General features: G+C 36.4%; 1 long non-coding RNA gene across 1 annotated transcript; it reads right to left on the reverse strand.

Moving 5' to 3' along the window:
• Positions 1-401: 401 nt before the first annotated feature.
• LOC145673872 (uncharacterized) lies at positions 402-6,741 on the reverse strand. Its single transcript, XR_014128837.1, has 2 exons — positions 6,306-6,741; positions 402-595 (listed from the first exon to the last, which is right to left on the reverse strand). It is a non-coding gene; the product is annotated as an uncharacterized LOC145673872 (long non-coding RNA).
• Between the last annotated feature and the right edge of the window lie 7,337 nt (positions 6,742-14,078).

Here is a 14,078-nt window from a genome sequence, read left to right on the forward strand (position 1 = left end):
TGTTTCCATAAATAGCATAGATGAGAATTTTAATTTAATCAACACACAAGCTCCTTGTAACTTATTATGTCGGTTTGCGTAGTTTGAAACAAGTAAACCTGATATGGTGGACAAATTTTATGTGCACTGGTTTTCTCGATGTATTCTCGTTTCCTCCTACTTTCTTCATTGCATCACTTCATTATCATTTTCTTCTCCTTTAGTCTTGAAACATAATCATGCGACGTTACACACACACACACACACACACACACACACACACACACACACACACACACACAAACAAACAAACAAACAAACAAACAAACAAACCAACTTAAATGTATATATATTTGTTTCATTTTGATTAAAGGAAAATATGTTTGTACATTGTATTTTTTATTTGTCAAATAATAAACTAAGTCTATACATGAGCACAATTTTTATAACAACTTACACAAGACAATGAGGATACATGAACCCTCTGAATAGGCCTACAAAGTACTATGACAGATGTATGCATTCGTTGGAAAACAGTCTGTGTCGACTGCCAATGGACACGAGATCCTCCCAGAAGTTTTTCATTTGCTATAAATGTGTCTATGCCTTCATCTCCCTGGAAACAAAGAGATTGTGTAATTAGTGACAATAGAAATAAAAATAAAATGAAATACTTATAAATCTTATTCGTGTATGGCGATATCTCGAATAATATTAGTGTTGCTACGTTCTAATTTGAATTAGTATCAATTGAAATACGATAATATAGACTCTGGTAAAGACAGTAAAGAGAATTACGCAATATTTCTTCAATTAATATTGAAACCAGAAGTTGTAGTAGATCTACCATTTAGTGTTTTAGCAGAGTGATTAGAGTAGAAATGGAATATATTCTAGGGACACTTAATCGATTAAAAAATATACAATGTGAGATTACTGTCTATACTCTATAGTGATCAACGCTAACCGGAAATGGTTTATTTCTATCACTACAAGTGGGTGGATCACATCCATTAACGAACTCCTCCGAGATAATTATCTAGCTGTTGATTGCAGAAAACAATTTTAAAATCATCTTTTGTTGAAGAGTTATTGAGCGGTGTAACGGACGTACTAAGCCAGAGGTGTTTACCCTTGCGAGGATGGCCCTCTCGAGGGCATCCTCACCCTCAAATTCTCTCTCAACCATAATGACGCGAGGGCGATGACAAGCTTGGACAGCGAGGGCGAGGGCCAACTGTCACTGTCAGGGCTAGAGCGAGGACAAATTCCCAACACGAAGGCGAGAGCGATGGTCAACTCTCTTCGAAGGTGAGGGCGAGGGAAAATTCACTGTGAGAATGAAGGTGAGTGAGGTCGGAGTAAAATGAACACCTATGGTACTAACATTACAATATTATATATATCCCACTTGCGTGATCCTAATAAACATCAAATGAAAGACTTAAGACCTGACTCGTCTATGGCGATCTTTATAACTAGGAATGCAATGGATGTACCCGATTGCAATGAAATGAGCTGAGCGAGCTTAAACTACGTAATCATTCCTGGCCATTATGCAATAATAAATATCAATTTTAATTGTTGACAAAAAAATCGCGTGAAAACTTTTTCCCCATGTTAAGTCTATGCAAGCGTTTTTCGGTCATTATTCCTCGATGGTACATCGGATTTTTTATTTCGACCTATGTTGTCACTCAGCACGACATACTCTATCAGCGTGCTAAGTTTGGTTGAGATCGGCCAAACGGTCTAGGAGGAACCGTTTTTCGGTCATTATTCCTCGATGGTACATCGGATTTTTTTATTTCGACCTATGTTCTCACTCAGCACGACATACTCTATCAGCGTGCTAAGTTTGGTTGAGATCAGACAAACGGTCTAGGAGGAAGCGTTTTTCGGTCATTATTCCTCGGTGATACATCGGATTTTTTATTTCGACCTATGTTCTCACTCAGCACGACATACTCTATCAGCGTGCTAAGTTTGGTTGAGATCGGCCAAACGGTCTAGGAGGAGTTCGCGGACAACCAAACGGCTAACCCGAGTAAAAGAGCTTCGCTTCGCTCAGCTCAATAATAGTAGGGTTGTCACGTTCTGGAAGGATTAATATCAATTGAAATAAGATTATAAAAATAAGGAAATTGAAAGGTAACCAAAAACATTTCGATCTGTTTCATCTATGCAAGACAAGGAAACAATAAACCTGAAAATTAGTCATTTCTGCTTATGTGTGACGAAAAAAAAAAAAAGAAAGAAAGAAACGATGAATCACACCACAAATTCTAAGTTATATAAAATTTCGCCGTTATTCGATTTCTACTTTTTTTTAGCAATTGTTAAACAAATTACTAGAATGTTTTGAGAATAGTAGCGTAACTAAGAATGCATGCCCCCCTCCATCCGCGAAAAGGTCAAAAGGGCTCTTCCTGTTTCTACGTTCATGGCACACGTACAATTTATACAGTAGTAGAGTTATTTTTCCATCTAGTCAGACACTACTTGCTAATATACAAAAATTGCACATTATTATTATTATTATTATTATTATTATTATTATTATTAAGCAATTACATGGGACTAAAAAGTTTCTTAAAAGAAATAATTTCTAGGGATTAGGAATTAGATTTCTGGGCTGTCGGCATCTAAGGCCACGTTAGCCCATCCCGTATAAAGGATGACGTCCCTCAGCGAGCCCACTGTACGATGAAAGGGAAGGAAGAAAGGATTGAGAAAGGAAGGAAGCAGCCTGGGACAATTATATTAGGTACCTCCATCCCGGCATTTGAATGGTATGAATGAACGTATTTTTTTTTCCGGAGAGTAATTCGCTGACTACTTTCTCAATATCAACGTGGTGCCATTCTCCGCTTTCAATGGGGAAACTGCCCCCCCCCAATTAAGCTTCCAGTTGTTTGATAGGATTCATTTGAGTTAAAACTTTGTTGCTTTGTATGATGTGATATGAACAGGAACTTATAAATAAAGCTTGGAAAAGGTTTACCACATAACAGAAAAAAAAATGAAACGAAAATGTGTTAAGAGCCTCATTCAGTAAAATGTGTCCTATTAGAGCCCCAGACAAAATATATATTTAGTAAGACTTTCAACATATTGTCTCATTTAGGTAACTTGTGAAGCACCGTACTATTTTCAAAAGCATTGCAAATAATTTAAGATGTTGCTGCTGCCCCACTATCTGAACGAAATACATTCCTTTAAGATGTAGCATATATGTAATCTGGATCTTACTTTAGTAAACCATCAACTGGCGCCCCAAGAAGTATCGAACACGTTTAGTAAGGATTTCACTTCAAATGCCATCATTATTCTAGGGGGCCTCAACTTGACATATTTTAGGAGGTCTAATTAATGTTTGGTCTTCCAAGAAAAAGCCCAAGTTACGGGGCTGAGCTCAATTTCATCTTCGACCTTGTTCTACGAATATAAAGTTTGATGGCTTTTAGTATACTGAATGATCGCTCAGGATTGGCTTCGTCAGAGGCACAGTGAGATACAGTTGCAAAGAAGTACACACATCCAGAACACTACTAACATAGGAAGTTATCTACGACTAAATAATTGGCTAATTAATTCCAAGTTAAAATTTCACTAAATTGTTTCTTCACTACTCATCTGAAGCTTGTTAGTTGTTCCAACAAAAGGCGATACATTTTCCGAGTAGAATTCACTAAATCTATTATAGCTGGTTCCGTGATTTCTTTTTCCTCTAAGTAGAGTACTCTTGCAGTAATATGAAACCTGCAAAGTGCTTTTGAATGGAGTTGAATTTCAGTTTAGCGTCCCTTTCAGCAGCGAGGCTATGTGAGACGTGGACCTACTGATTAACGTGGAATCCGAACCACATTAGCTCCCGCCGGGAATCGAACCCGGGTCTCCCGCGCCAAGAGCGCGTACGCTAACCGCTTAGCCACGGAGGAACTCTGTAAAGGGCTTTTAACATCCAAACATTATAAAGTTATACTCCGAAACTTAAATACCGGGAGCCTGTTAGTTACGCCACTGCTTGAGAATACAGATTCTTTATTCATAGAAAGGAAACTTAATGACTACATATCAGGGTTGGCTGGTTTAAACCAATGTTTAAAGCAGCTGTTTTTTTTAAAAAAAAAAAAACAACTGGTTTAAACCAAATAACGAAAATGTTCGTAAAAGTGTAAGTGTTTGTAAAATCTTGATGAACACACATTTGTGGGTTATCACGTTTCACTCCCGTATATTATTCGTATTATATTCAGACCTAAATTCCCCATTCATTACTCAAACAGATTATACTACAAAAGCAACTTTTTTTATGTAAGTTTATAAATGTTTGTTTTGTGATTTTTTTTGTAGTTATTATTGTTATGTAATTGCAATCAAAGAAACATTCTAAAAATTGTTTTGTTTACTATTGATAAAATACATCGAAATGCCGTACTTTGTGTGTGGGGGGGGGGAAGGAGGGTCATACAGACCTTACGAGAGGCATTTAGTGAAATGAGAAGTATCTTCGATATCTATTTATGTATAAATGAGTCTGAGCCAAAGTGGACTCAAATAATTCGTATCTTTGTGATATGCAAATTAAGTCGTTGTATTTCTTTAATTTGGACCAATAAAAGTCGTTGTTAACTAACTTGAATTAAATTAGTTCTTCTGTACTCCGTAGTAGTTTGAAATTGTCCATATGTAATTCAGTATAATGGTTTCACTTGTGCACTGTTTATCTTTTTGTCCTTCTGAAATGACTCTTGAGAGCTATATTAAGAAGCATGCAAAGATCAGTACAACGTATTTTTATCAGGATTCCTTCGTGAGTGAGTCGGCAGACGTATCGCATTTGTGGCCAATTAGTCCTGGTTCCGAGTTCAAATGGAGGACAATTTTTCTCGGATGTAACTCGAGAAGCAGTTTTTACTCCGCTTTAAGCTTATGTGACCCCTTCCAGCATAACCCGGCTGTTGCATAATAACATCACGGCGAAACAAACTTATTTCTGTCCATATATGATATGAATATATAGAGCAAATTATTTAAACCAAATAAAACTGGTTTAAACCAAAAAAAACCGTTTTTTTTTGTTTTTTCAATAAAAGCCATGGTTTTTGCCAACCCTGCTACATATACAGATGACGTTAGAACCATCCATTAGTATGCAAATTAAATTATTTATAAAACCATCCTTCTATTAAGATATTTCCAAAACGTATAACCTGGAAAGTAAATGTATTAACTCTGTAATTATGAAACTATGACTACAATTGAACGATAATTGACATATTCCTAATCAGGAAGGTATACAAAAGTTATGTGTCCAATGAAACGCCTGACAGGACTTACCGGTAGCTCTGCAATGACATATTCGTGGCTCCTGTAAGGTGCCGGCCTTCTCCTTACTATTTTAGCTCCTTTCTTACGTATGATTACACCTTGTGGTAGTAGAAATGGAAGCAAATGTAGTGCGCAATTGATCTATAGAGAGAAAATATGACTAAGTCAGTATATAATAATGTTTGGAATTAGTAGATATTGCTATTGTCTGCCAAAATATTTTTTAAGTACAACGTAAATCACACTAAATTATTCAAAAACTACTCCCATGAGTTGAAATAAGGTTTTACTTAAAGTGTACTGCTTTCTAAAGCCCTAGACAATTGTTATATTCCTTAGCACAATGATGGGAAAACATTTTGGGCCGCAGGCTAAAGAAAAACGGAAAAAAAATATAGGTGGGCCAATATAATTAAAAAAAAAAACAGTGATTGTATCACTTGTAAAACCAAGCTCTATTAATACTCGAAAGTCCATGAAGGGGAATGTGATAAATGGTATTGTGAATGCATTTTTAAACATTTCTCATAATTTGGCTGGAAGTATAATCCACTGATTCTCAGAAGTGAAGTTATATTCGTCAGGTAATGAATCACGTCGTGGGCTGGGTGGAAACGTTTAAGGAGCTACATCTAATCCGCGGGCCATGCTTTGCCCATCACTGTCTTAAGACGTGAAGATAATAAGCCAAAGATGTGCAATTTTGAGTTCATGTACGTTTATTTAAAAGGTATTACGTGTTTCAAAATACTGACTTATTTTTACTTTTCAAAGTAAAGCATATAAAAGCTACTATTTGCTGCGATTGAATTATAACAATAAAATAATGTTTGTGAATAGACACTATAAAAAGATAATGTAAAGAAAAAAAAAAACAAATGGGTGCTTTGCCAGAAGTAGGGTTGTGTTGATGACAAATAGACTCTTGTGTACATATTTATACATGCAACCTGAAATATGATAAATATACACGAAAACTTGATCTTACTCACCAAGAACTTTCTCTAGCGAAACCTTAAATAAAATTATCACTGCCAAACAGATGACATTGAAAACAGACTCTGTCGCGCCGAACAAATTTTTAAATTCAGCATCCATCTGAAATATAAAGATTTAATTGTTATACAAATATAATCTATTAAATAATATATTTTACCTTTTTCTAGTCATGAAGTTCAAAAGTAGTTCATTGTCATAATGTTTTACTGCAATGTTAGAAATGCGCATACATGAATAATGTGAAGTAGCAATTAGACTCTTGTTAACGAACATCACTACTTAAATTGTTCTTTGTTATTCAGAAATAAACCAATACAATTGCAATAGTTTGTGTGTGCTGCAAGTAGCATAATTTGCACCCATTGTTAGCTAGTGGGGTGCACGGTGGCTCAGTGGGGAGCGCTTACCTCAGGTGCATGGTTTCCTTGGTACGATTTTCACCCAAGCAAGCTTGTAATAAACAACATTGTGTTCGTGGATTTTGTCGAGGTACTCCCGTTTCCTCCCACTTTCTCATTCTTCCATCATCATTCACTTGCTTTAATCATCGTCTCCCTTAAACCTAAAGCCATAATCATGGGATGTTAAACTGAAAGATTTCACTATATTTCATTTTGTTGGCTGTGTGTATACTTTTGCAAAAAAAAAAAAAAAAAAAAAAAAACGTAAACGTAAAAATAGAAGGAAAAATTAAATGAATAAACAAATGTGGTTGGTAGCAGAAGCGTCATTTCAGATTTTGCTTGTGGGAGGGCAAGAGCCCTTGATATAAGAAAATTTTGCGTTTTTCACTGACTACTATTCTACTCAAAAAATCTATATAAACCTCAATCTCAGGGGGTGCAATTACCCCTCCCTGCCCCCTAAATGACGCCACTGGTGGTAGTTCCCTTAATATAGCTAAATTAAAATTATTACATAACTTCTGTCATAAGTATTGGACACTCAACAAACAACGGACAATTTGATAAAGTGAAAAGTTTGTGTCAGTCGAGGGAAATTTTCTTAAAGAAACCTACGAACAGTGCCACCAGGTTCGTCCTGCACTGACACGGTTAGATAGTATTCATGCTTTTATTGCCACCTAGCACAAGTTTGTTCGTGTTTATGCCATACGTCCACACTGTATTTACATCGAGCCCTTCTTAAGTTAATCTGTATGTAGTACTGGAGGTTGTTATTTAGTGCTGCTAAAAAAAAAAAAAAAACTTTAACCTAACCTGAGAATGTAAGAAATGTGTCAAAACTTGATAAAACAGTCTGCTCGAGTAATGCCTGCTTTTATTTTTGTTTGTTTTTTTTTTGTTTGTTTGTTTTTACATTGTAGCTTTTATGCAACAGATACGGAATCCGTATTTATATGGCAATCGTAAAGGAATTGCAATTTTTCAACTAATACTTCTGGTGGTCCCTTGAAATTTTATCTGTGCAAGTGAGCAGGCCGGTAGCCAGCCCAAAAATGTAGGGGGGGGGGAATCCAACCATATTATAGTTCATTTGCAAGCCTACCGTGAACATTTTAGGCAGGCAGTAAAAATTTAGGAGCCCGACCCCCTAGACCCCCCGCGTGTATACGGGCCTGCAAGTGATGGCAAGGTTCTAGATTACTGGTCCCCCTTCCCATTGAGCAATAATAAAGACAGAAAACAACGTGCCCTGCGGGGCTCTAAACCGCCTTCACTCGCTAACGCTCGCTCGGGAATACTGTGTAGATTAAATGTATAAACTTTAGTAGAGAAAGAAACCAACCCAGCTACTAACCTACATGGGGGACCAGTAATCTAGAACCTTCCCGCAAGGGAGTTTTTTCATGTCACCCGCCACAAATATTTTAGGGGACAATAAGAAGGAAATTATTAAAAGAATTGTATTTTAACAACAGTTATTTAGAGTGCAGCGCCAAAAGTAAACCTGCACGCCCCAATTCACCCAAAAAAAAAAAAAAAGAAGTAAACCATTTACTGAATATATTGGAAAGTCGCATATCATTAACACAACAACTTTGTCTAAGATATAGAATGCCCAGAAGCATAGAGTGAGGCTTCCGGGCATTCTATCTGGGAACCAGTACCTAGAAGCATTACTCATGATTTTCGAAGGAAAATAATGGATTGTCGTGATTAACCGTCAATCGATTACAATGACCGCACACAAGCAATGTTGCATTCACACTTAAAACTAAATTCATGTTGCTAGCAGTACTTACCTGCGAAATCCTATGTGCTGTTAGTAAACAACACTTTTCGTCCATATTTCCTTCTTAACTTTCTCTTTATCCATCCGCTAAGTAGTTCCTCCATCAGCCAAAATGAGAACATATAGTTCAGGATTATAAAGGACTTTTGTGCACTTATGTTAGCTTGTTCGTACTTGTTTTCCATAATCTTGCATTTGCAAGCTGTCTTTTATATCTCACGATATTCCATGATATATCTATATCATAAAACAATATTTTTTAAGACTACATTATTACTCGTTTTTGAGAACCAGTCTCTGACTCAAATATGCAACTAAATTTCCTCATTCTCATTTTTTGAGTTATTTTCTCCTGAAAATTGAGACTAATTTACTCATTTTTTTTTGAGTAGTAAAATGTATTCATTTTTGAATAAATCATTTTTAACAGTGTTGTTTTACACGTTTAAGGTCTTCTCCAATGTCCTAGAACGATAGGACACAAACACAGAAACATCGAGGAAGTCAAAATCACAATGGGTCTCATTCCGGGAATCGAACCCGGGACCCCGTACAGGAAAGGTGAACGTGCAAGCCATTAGACCAGCGGAGAGGTCAACCACTCAACCATTTCATATGCCTGTTCAAAGCTTATTTGACATTTCTGAAAGTAGTTTACTGTTCCATACTAGCTTTTCTTTATTCTGATGTGACTCTTGAGTTCACAGTGAATATATGGACCTTACTGCAATTGCAATGTATAAAAGTGTTTTCAGAATAAATCACATTTGATTTCACTTCGTAATAGCATATGCAAAACCTGTTGAAATAATTGAGGTTGGAGTGAGCGTAAATGTTTTCATATTTAGGAGTCTGGATATGTAAACCCGCTTAACGTGGCGATTTCCTTATTTGGAATTTTATATTTCGATAGAGCATTATTGTTTTCCGTGGCGTAGTAGCAACTTCTACAATCCCCGCAATGCGTAGGGCGCAAAGTTTTACGACAAATAATATTTCAACATGTAAAATTTCATCCTTACTTCCACTAGGATCAATTCTTTTTATTTTGGGATGGGGTGGGAGCGAAAATATGCTACCCCACAAATTACTTCCTCTAAGACTTAATGTCGTGTCAGTTCTACGACTCATAGATTTTAGGTAAGCAAAGTTAACTTTACCACGTTTCCAAAGATGTGCAGCTGCGCGGCTGATTCGGTAGTAAAAATGAAAGATAAACATTATCCATGTTTCCCTGTGTAGAATCTTTTCTCAAGCATTGTAAAATGTATTCAGGTGGCCCCGCGGGGTGTACGATCTCGCTTTTTGTTCGAGAGATTCAGCTTTCGATTCCCAGTATGGTCATTAGGTCGAAAAGATGTAACAGCCTTTTAGGCCAACCTTTGTGACTGAGGTTTTCCTCACTCACATGATGCAAATGCCGGGATGGTATTTAACACACATACCCCAGGACGCTTTCTCCCTTCCCCATTCCTTTCTTCCTGTCCTTTGTCCGGATTATGTGCTTGCCGTGGGACGTCATCATCAGTCGTTACAGGCTTAAAGACTTAGCTGCCAGTAACTCTATCAATTATGTACATATAAATGCAATAATAGCGTACCGTTATACCCAGCACATAATTGGTCAACAAACACCAAAAATACAACTTTTTCGGGATAGAATTTATATTTTGAGCAGCTCTACGATGACATATGCCAGCAGCCTGTAATCTTCTTCTAACCGTCATAGCTCTACATCCCAACTCCAGATCTCATTGGATTCCAGTGCCTGGTCGAGAAAGGATTCATCCTGTTCTCTTCAAATATTTGTCCGTCGTGATCTTGGCTTGCAGCTTTTGTCCTTGTAATTTCCCGTAGCGATTTCAATCCATCCCCTCCTTCTTCTTGAAATTTCCGAATCCACAAGACTACTGTTTTCAAATTGAAACAAAGTTGACTTGCAATTTGTCTTGTTGATTTTCCCCTTCCCACTGCTTTACGATGCGGTCACGAGTAATCACAATTACTGCGGCCATTTCGCACTGCTTTGTGATGAAAGCTTAATTCTTAGTTTCATAATTCTAGGGGCTGTTTTGCATATGTCACATGGATGGTTTCTAATATACGCATTGCAAATTCCACAAAGTAACGCGTATGTGAGAGAAGAGGGGAAGGCAATTGCATTATGTTCTACATTGTGGAATGGGGTAGCTATGGACTCTTGTTGTAATGTCTACATTGGAAAGCAAATTTTTTTTTCAAATGTGATTACTTCCTAGTTTGGAAAAAAATATGAACACAAATCTTCAGATTTGAACCCCGATCTACCGAAAAGAATCCATATTTATTGACCACTACGCTATTCCCACCTTGGCAAAAACATGCAGAATCAAGAGGTACAGTCATGTCCAAAATTATTGTCCCATGTATATAAGTATGTTACTGTAGGAATATAGTTTGATAATGAATTCGCCTAGTATGTCTAATAATGTTAGTATGTGTATAATCGGCAAAGACATGTATGTAGCAAATTTCATGTCAAAAGAGCAGTAAATAAGAACAACAAAACGAAAATAAAACTTTCTTGTCCATTTAGCAACATTTTGTTTCACTCATTCTAATTTTCGTATTTATAATTATTTTCCTATGAAATTTACGACAAATATGTGTTTCCCGATTATACTCATAGTATCAGTATTAAAAGTACCCTGCAAAATCATTTTCATATTATATTCTTACACGAATATAGTTATAGATATGCGACAATCATTTTGGACATGAGTGTATGATAAGAGAAGGTCGTTGTTTCCCCTGAAATCATGAAACTTTTTCATCATATTATTAGTTTTCTTGTGCTTGGTGTATCCGCATCATTTGTAGACGGAAAATTTCAAGTGTCTTACCTCAACGCGTATGTGGTAGGATAGACTGCTCTGTTTCCATAAAGTGGGTAACAAGGTCAATGCATAACACGTTATGCGTAATAGTGTCCAATACACATAAAATTATTCCCCCTGTTTTTATTTTTGCATGCTATATAATAGTGTGGAAATTCACTGCATGTAAAAAGAAAAGTTGGGATCGAGAAGAAGCTTATAAATAGTGAATATGCTGGTCAAACAAAATGTTCAGCTCAATGTAAATAATTGAACGAGAACATTTTGAAATAGTTGTTTGTGGCCATGCGTTTACAGTGCTGGTTTCAAGATATGGCGACGCTTGGTTTTATTCTAAGGCTGGACTTTTTAATTTACTTTTAGTTAGAGGTTTTTGACGCTGTTCATGTTCATACGAGAGAAAAATATTACACGATTCCGCGTGAATTGCAATTTAGAGGCAAGAGTCATGTGATTATGTTTGTAGGCATATAATACGTTAAATGTATCAACTTGTGATGAATATAAATCAAATGTGTGGCAGCGTTTTGTAATGGCGTATTGGAAAAACCCTTGTAAGGATTATTAGGGAAGCGAGATGAAGAGATTGTTGAGTTGAGTTGATTTTAAAAACAAGACTTGTATAAAATCTATTCTAGTCTTGTTATTGTTAGAATAATTAACCCTTTGATTACCAAGCATACTCTCCTACCGAGCAAGAAATTACAAATATAAAAATTAAAAAAAAAACTTTCGCGGAACGTAGGAGAAAGAGCTTCTACAATACTGAATTTGACTGCCCCTTTTGACGAACAATAGAAATATCTAAACAAGCCATCAGTAAATTATGTATATGAATATTGTATGAAAACAATAATGCCAATTATATTAACACTGAAGTTTCAATTCTTGGGGATAATGAAACAGAACGCGATGTTCTTTGAATGTAACAGTGCCAAATAAAGGGTTAATGAGCATATATTTAGGCGTACAGTCTAGGAAAGCGTTTACGTACTTTTCTATGTAAGACTGATGGTAGGAGATTTGTAGGAATAACAAAAGAAATATGGATGAATATTATTCAGATGAAAATGTATTCTATATTGTGAGACGTAATCTGTTGTTCTTTAAGAATGGGGTAGATAAGGGCTCAATGTTGCTACGTCAAGGAACTGTCGTGTTTAATTATGCTACAAACATAGTATGCTAAGGAAATGAAATTTAATTTAATTATTTTCTAAACACTGTTCACATTTCATTTTCCATTAGACCAACTCAGGAGCGATCGCAGGAGTGTTACCAAGGGGAGTCGAAATATAATACAAGTTCAGACGCGATTTCCAAAGATGGGATAAAAGACCTACACATAAGCTATGTCGCGAATACACACACCTTGAATCACATAATATTTAATATAAAATGAAATCCTTGAGGTTTAACCCACGATTATGCCAATTATTCTAAAGAAGACCGTGATGATGAAAATAATCAAATGGTGAAACCAAAGTCTGAGAGTAAACGGGAGAACCTCTAGGAAACCCACCATACGGTGTTTGTCTTCTACAGAGTCCACTTGGGATCGAAATGGGATCGCATTAGGGACCCAACTTACACATGGTGATCGCTCTCTCCTTGAGCCACAGAGGGTCCGCAGTACCTAATATAAAACAGTTATTATGAACATTGAATAACTATAGTAAATTCGTTAAATACTATAGTGCGTAAGTAAATACTAGGCAAGTCAAAAATTATCTAAACTTTTCATTCTACAGTTTATTTACATGATGCTTGGTTTTTCTGTGCACAGCACTTTTCTACGTAATCTCCCTCTTTATCAATGCACTTGGCACAACGGTAATCGATTTTACATATTGCTTCCAAATAAACGGTTTTCATTCGGTCGTGAAGCCACATTTGCACCGCATTCTGCACATCTAAATCTGAGGCAAATCAGCGACCACGGAAAGCGTCCTTAACTGATGTTCAAGGCAGCTCTTACATCATCGATAGTGGTATGCCTATTCGCCAGAACCATTTTTCGAGCTTGCTGAATGTTGTAATCTGTAATGGAGGTTAATAGTCGTCCTGCTCCCTCTTTATGCCTTACACTTGTTCGAACATTTCTAAACTTTTCGAGCGGCAAAAACACAGTTTTACGTGTTAGTGCACTTTTCCCATATTGCGATGATAGTCTGCGATGGATGTCTAACTTTTTGATACCCTTCGACCAGAGGAATCAGATCACTGCTCGTTGTTTCTCTTTGGTGTAAACTTTTAATGGAGCAGCCATGATATATCTCCAACAGAAGGAAGAAAATGGAGGAATTAAGATCACACTTTCACAGCATTACTACAACAGTATACAATAAAATTTTCGAGGACAGAAGACAAAGTGTGCAATATAAGAAAAACATAATTTTGGACTGGCCCTCGTATAATGTATTTTGATACGTATTTGGAAGAAGCGAGATTGTTTTACAAATCCAGACTGTGGATTCCGTAGGTAGGCACAACCTCTTCATGAGTTGTTTTTTCACGGACCATTTTTATAGGTTATTATATTAATTCAATAATAATTTGACTCTTTGGGGTATTTGTTATAAACGTGCCTGTCGGAATTTGTTTATGTTTAATCCACTTGTCTCGGAACTATTCCCAGGACAGAGAGTGCAATAAACCCGTGCCTCTATTTTTATAAATATTTTTACAAAGTTT

Source organism: Thermobia domestica, chromosome 17, assembly GCF_964235325.1.
Source record: "Thermobia domestica chromosome 17, izTheDome1.hap1.1, whole genome shotgun sequence".
NCBI lineage: Eukaryota > Metazoa > Arthropoda > Insecta > Zygentoma > Lepismatidae > Thermobia > Thermobia domestica.